Here is a 6,925-nt window from a genome sequence, read left to right on the forward strand (position 1 = left end):
GTCCTGGGCTTGCAGGCCCCCTGACCCCCGCTGCAATCACGTGTTTAGTAGCCCCCTTCTGGGCAGGCAGGCACCAGCCTCCACAGGGCCCAAGGCAGCCATGGGGCCTGGCGGGGCCTACAGGAGGGTGTGGTCAGGGCCGCCCCTTCTCTGCCTGATATCCCTCATGCTGATCCCTCTGTCGATGGGTCCTGGGTGCCCAGGCGTGCCCCATTACTTCCTGACCTGCCTTCTACCCCCGGGGATCCTGGCCACTCAAAGGGTGGAGGGCACAGGTGTGACCACCCCTGCCTGCAGAGTCAGTGCCCTGGAAGGAAGGAGGGCCCCACCAAACCCCCATTTTGGTTCTGGGCTCTGCAGCCAAACATGCCTCCACTCTGCACAGCTGCCCCTCCCCGCTGGCCTGGGCTCTCTGCTGGGAGCGGGCCTCTCTTCCCTCCCACCCACAATGTCCTGTTGGCACTAAGTGGAGCCAGGCGTGGGGTATTGTGGGAGCCGGCTAGAGACCCAGGAGGGCCAGGGGCCCTGGGGCCATCCCAGTTTAGCCTGAGGCCTCCACAGCCCACACTTGGGAGGGTTCCTTCCCTGCTGGCTTGGAGAAGCAGCGGGGAAGTGGAGCCCCTGCCTGTCCCCAGAGGCAGAGCGGGGAGGGGGCGCATGCCAGCGCGGGGCGTGTGTGTGCATGTGCATGAGTGTGTGCCGAGGAAGGGGCTGCTGGGGCACCCTCCCCGCCCTGCCCGCTCTGCCTGCCTGCTGCCCCTCCCAGCCTGCCAAGAAAACAGGCAGCAAACATGATGGGCACCGTGCGGCGGGGGCCGCGGGACGAGCTCGGCTTCGGACACGACCCGTCCCCCTCGTCTCACCGGCTGCTCTGACCCCTAGTTTGGAAAACTGGTGTGTGCCGAGGCGTTGACCGCCTGCTTGTGCCTTCATTTCCTTGGAGGCAAGGTCCCACGACTCTGGGCCCGCCCATGGCCTCCCTGGGTTGGCTAGGCTCCCCTGACCAAGACCCCCGTCTCGTGATCACTGGTACCTGGGACCCCTGCCCACCCTGACACATGGGGACAGAGACCTGGGAGCTGGGCCTCCCTCACCCTCTGCGACTCCCAAACCTCATCAGCCCCATCAGGCTTCTGCCCCTGCTGGGCCCACCCCCTTTCCCGCAGAATCAAGACGGAATCAGTGGCTCTTAAAGTTTAAAAAAAAAAAGACAAATCATAAATCAGAGTAAAGTTCCAACAAGCACCCCAGCCCGTAGCAGGGAGACTTGGGGTCTGCCCTTTTTTTTTTTTTTTTTTTTGCGGTACGCGGGCCTCTCACTGCTGTGGCCTCCCCCGTTGCGGAGCACAGGCTCCGGACGCGCAGGCTCAGCGGCCATGGCTCACGGGCCCAGCCGCTCCGCGGCATGTGGGATCTTCCCGGACCGGGGCACGAACCCGTGTCCCCTGCATCGGCAGGCGGACTCTCAACCACTGCGCCACCAGGGAAGCCCAGGGGTCTGGCCTTTTAACTCCTCCTCCACCAGGGTGGGCCTGGGATCTCTGAGGGGGCGTGGTGCCCACCCATGCCCAGGACTGAGCCATCAGGGACAGACCCCCCACCCCCAAGGCTGCAGCCGCACAGGGTTACAGGCTTGGGGCTGGGGCAGGCTCGGACTCAGCCCTGGATGCTCCAGGGTCAGCCCACATCTCACCCGCCCCCTCCCCGCCTCTCCCCTGCAGGATGGGCCTGCTGCGTGTCTCTCCCTTCCTCTGCACACCACACTTGGGGGGTCTGAGCCACCCCCCTCAGCCCAGCTCAGACCGACCCCTACTCTGTCCCCCAGACCTGCAGCACAAGGTTTCCCAGCCGTAGGCTGGCCTGTCCTCCCAGGGGCCCGGGCGACCTCCATATGCAATCGGTAGTGAGCAGCTGGGCCCCGCAGACACTCACGCACTGTACGTGCCATTCTCCCATGACTTTTTTTGTACTAAATGTATGAAAGATCCAAACTAATATTGCTGTAAAAAGGAGAGACAAATTAATATAGCTTATTCTATAAATATATCTGTATATAAAAGTTTCTGTATATTGTATAGAGCTGTGTATAAACTGGATGTAGAAGCACACTGGCCGCCTTGAGTGACCTCTCTTCCCCGCAGGTGGGGTGGAGGCTGGGTCTGAGTGGCAGAGTGGCGGGAGGGGACCTCTGAGGTTGGCTGTCACCGCTGTCGATGCCCTGGTCCAGGACCACACTTTGAGTCGCAGTGAGAGACCAGAAGACCCTCAGAGCCCCATTTGAATGGGCGGCAGCTCCTTGTTGAGCCCTACGTGCATGAGGTACATGCCAGGGGCTCCGTCTGACCTCATTAGGGCCTTGAAAGATGGGACTTCTTAGCCCCTTGGGGGTCTGGGGCTCCTAGAGGGTAAGTAAACTGCCCAAGACCACAGAGGTAGTGATGGGGTACCAGGCAGGTCTGACAGTGCCCGCCCCTTCCCCCCAGTGCTGAGAGCCAGGGTGAGGTGAGGGCACTAAAACTCCCTGGCTGGGTAGCAGTGGAATGCAGAGCCCACTGGAAGTCTTTGCTGAGGGCTTCTCTAGGAGGGTGCGAAAGACCTGGCCAGGCCCAGGGCACCCCAGGGACGCCCTCCCAGCCTGGCCCCGGGACAGGGAGGCCTGGGGAGTGGCTGCAAGGCCACCGTGGGCAGGCAGCTGGGCCTCCAGCCAGCCCCGTGCCCAGGCCTGCCACCTCCTCGCAGCAGATGGCGCCGTTCCTCTAGCCAGTCCCAACGGGACCTGCAGCGTGCGGCCCAGGCACTGACCCAGCCAAGTTGTGACCGGACCTTGACCTTCCCCTCCCCACACTGCCCACCCTCCCAGCCCTGAGTCCAGAGTGGGGAGCTGGAGAGGATGATAGAACAGTTCTGTCTTCACCTAGGCCTCTCTTAACGGAAGAAACGGAGGCTACATGAGGGTGGAAACTTGCTCAAGGTCACTCAAGCCTGGGGACAGATCTAGGACCAGAATCCAGGCCTCCAGGCCAGGACTCCGGCCTCCACCCTCGCCTCATGGTTTTCAGAGGTTCTTCACACCCTGTAGTCTCATTTGGTGTGCATATCATCCTATCTGATTAGTGGAGCAGAAGCAGAAGAAGCTGAGGACCAGAGAGGTTCTGTGACTTGCCTAAGGTCACACAGCCAGAGCGAGGAATGGGAAGGGCCCCTCGTGAGGAGCAATTCCAGGAAGGGCCGGAGCAGCGCTCTGCCTCCCAGACCCTCGGATGTCCCCTTCCGTCTCCGCTGGGAGGGAGGTGGGAGAGAGGCTACCCTGCAGGGTCCCCAGCCTCACTGACTCCCTGGGTTCACACCCACCACCCTTTGGGCCCTCCTCTCTTCCTCTGCAAAATGGGCGGATGCCAGGGCTGCGTGGGCCCACGGGAGGCCTGGAGTGCTGCGCTAGGGAGGGTTCTGTCCACAGAACCCCACCCTCTCCTGGGCTGGCCTCCAGCCCGTTACTCATTAACCCTCAAGTCCCTGCCCCCCTTTCCCCAGGGCTGCCTGCTGAGCTGCCAGCTCCTCCTGGCCCTACTGGCACTCAAAGGCCAGCACTGGGCACTGGAAACTGACCCGGAATCAGAGAAAACACCATTTATCAATCACTTCCCTGGTACTTTACCTACACCGTGAGGTGGCAATAACGGGCTGATTTAGAGATGAGGCCTCCAAGGACCAGAGGACAGGGCTTGGAGAATGGCTGGGACAGCCACGTCTGCCGGGCCAGGACTGAAATCTCGGTCCCTCACTCATGTGGCTTGGTGGGGAGGGGGTACCAATGGGGACCCCTCTCCATGGATGAGCCCCTCAAGGTCCTGATTGTGCAAGGCTCCCTGGGGCTCCCTCGCCAGTCTCCACCTCCTTCATTATGGATTTGGGGGTGGCAGCCTCGACTCTTAGCTGAGCCCTGGAGTCTGGGACCTTTCAGCCACCGCTCTCCCCCAGCCCAGAGATGAAGATCCCTAGGGACCGTTGCTCCTTTGCTCAGTGGCCCAGTGGAGTCGGGAGACGGCAGGGCTAGAACCTCCGAGCAAGGCCAGCTCCCACAGGATTAACAGGAGGCTGCATCCCACCCCGCACAACTTCAAGGCTGACCCAGAGACATAGTAATGCAGCCTGCGAAGTTGGGTGTTGGGACCAAAATACGCATAGCCCACCCACCCATGGCAAGGGCAACGCAGAGCTCATTGGGATGGCCCTCTGATGGTGGACTTTTTGGTACCCTGTGGGATGTGGCAGAAAGACCTGCTCGTGGGGGAGGCTTATAAAGAAGCCGGTTTTCCAGCCAGTCCTGGGCAACTGCTAAAATAAATTCATTTTTAAGTATCACACGGCGTAGGCGGTGTCTACTGTGTCCACAGGCAGGCCTGACCCGGGTGTGGGAGGGGGCAGAGCAGAGAATAACAATTGTCTTAAGGGAGGCTGCAGAGGGGGAAAAACCTCTGGGGTGTATCAGCTGGAAAAGAATAGGCGTCTCAGTGTGGCCCTCTCCCCCCCCCCCCGCTTGGCCCGGCCCCTGCGGGGCAGCACTGATCACCACACACAGCTGGGGCCTCCAGCAAAATCCCATTCTATATATCTAAGAGCAACAGCTCGGAGAGCGGCCCCCGGGGGACAAAACCTCATTGTGAGGCGCCCGCCGGCCTGGGCGTCCCCTCCCCCAGCCCCAGAACTGTCGTGGCATTGACCCTCCTCGGCGGGCCACCGCAAGCCTGCTGACTGGGCCACATCTGGGGCTCAGGCCCTGGCTGTCCCTCCCCTGTGGCTGGCCGCTGGGGAGGGAGAGGGTGGCCTGGGAGGAAGCCGCTTTGCAGGCTCTCACCCCCACCCCTACCAGGCAGCCCAACTCGTACCCCACTCTCCTCTGGGGGGCCACTGGTGGGCAGAGTTGAGAGCTCTGGGCTGGCTAGGCTGGCATCTTGATCTGCCAGTGAGTCCTCCCACCCCCCAAGGGCCTCAGTTTCAGTTTTGGCTTCTGTCAAACAGTTCTGGGGTGGGATGGGTTTTTCCAGCTCTAACCTGCTGTGTCTGAGGACCCAGGGAGGCTGTGAGCTGAGCCACTCTGTAGTGAGATGATTCGCTGGGTCCGGGATTCCAGAATTCTCTGCTTCCAAGGTTTCAGAGGTCTAGGATTCTGCAGTGTGAAGCTGCCACCATCCATTCATTCATCACATATTTATTGAGCACCTACTGTGTGCCAGGTAGTGTTCTTGGTGCTGAAGCTAGAGCAATCACCAAGCCAGAAAAATCCCTTACCCTCATAGAGCTTCCATTCTCGAGCGAGGAGAAGGATAATAACAAAGAGTAGATACAACTCTTTTATGTGGGGAGAAAGAAAGGCCTAGGTAGGGGGAATTGCTTTCAGTGGGGTGGTCAGTGAGGCGATGAGTGAACTGAGACCTGACTACTACAAGGGAACCAGGCCTGTGGGATCAACATTGCAGACAGACGGAACAGCATGTTCCAAGGCCCTGCGGCAGGGAAGTCCCTGGTGGTCCAGTGATTAGGACTCCGCGCTTCTACTGCAGGGGGCACGGGTTCGATCCCTAGTCAGGGAAATAAGATCCTGCGTGCTGTGTGGACAAAAAAAAAAAAAAAAAAAAATCAAGGCCCTGTGGCAGGTGTGGGTCTGGCATATGTGAGCGATGGCAAGGAGGCCTTTCGGTGGCTGTGACTTAGTGAGCAATGGAGAGAAAAATAGGAGCTGAGGTCAGCGGTCCAGGCAGGGGCAGGTCATACGAGGCCTTGGAAACCAGGGCGGGAGCTTAGGTATTGGTTTTTAAATGTTTATTGAAGTATAGTTGGTTTACAATGTTGTGTTAGTTTCTGCTGTACAGCAAAGTGAATCAGTTATACATATATAATGCCATTTGCAGCAACATGGATGGACCTAGATATTGTTTTGAGTGCAAAGGGAAACCACAGGTTTTGGCAAAGAAGTGAAATGATCTGATTTACATTTTAAAGAGAGTAATTTGGGAGGATGATAGAGGAGATTGGGTGGGGAGAGAGGCTGTGCAGTTGGGCAGAAGAGAGATGAGGGGGCACTCACAGGGGTGGAGGCAGAGGGACAAGGCTGGTGGATTCACTCAGGACCCTCTTGGATGATTGAGGGGGGAGTTTCCCAAGTCAGCCAGGATCTGGCACTGATGCTGCCTTTGATGCTAATTACTTGGAAACCCTTGGACCTGCGCTGTTCAATACCGCAGCCACACGTAGCTATTTAAATTTGAACTAATTAAAATTAACTAAAATTGGGAAGTCAGTTTCTCAGTCTCAGCAGCCACATTTCAAGTACTCAGTAGCCACATGTGGCCGGCGGCGACCGTGCTGGACAACGCAGAGAGCATTTCCATCGTCACGGAAGGTTACACAGGACAGACTTCCTCAGACGGTACTGAACTTCACTGAGCCTCAGTTTCCTCATCTGTAAAATGCACATAATAGTTTCTCCTTTGTAGGGTACCTGAGAGGACAACGTGAGATAACCCCTGTAGAGCAGCTCACTGTGGGCCTGGCACATAACAAATATTCGAGAAATGCAGGTTATTATTATTATTGCTGAGAGGGGGGTGGATAAAGGAGAGGAAACGGGGGATGCCTCTGAGGTTTGGTTCTGAAAATCTAAGATTCAGAAGCCCGCTATCTTCCCCTGCCCAAGGGGATGCCGAGGACTGCGGGGGCCCTGCCCTCCCGGCATAGAGGCTGGGCCGCCCCTCGACCCCCAAGCTGGTTAGGACCCCGCGCCGAGCGCCCCCTGGAGGAGCCCCGCGTGTCCTGCCCGCCGCGGGGCTGCGGCGCGGGAATGGGGCGGGCCGGCAGGGGGCGCTGCGCGCGGTGGGCGGGCGGGGCGCGTGGGGCGGGCAGGGGCCGGGCCAGTGCCGCGCGGGGG

This window comes from Monodon monoceros, unplaced genomic scaffold (genome assembly GCF_005190385.1).
Source record: "Monodon monoceros isolate NGI ecotype Baffin Bay Population unplaced genomic scaffold, NGI_Narwhal_1 Super_Scaffold_7, whole genome shotgun sequence".
NCBI classification, from domain to species: Eukaryota; Metazoa; Chordata; class Mammalia; order Artiodactyla; family Monodontidae; genus Monodon; species Monodon monoceros.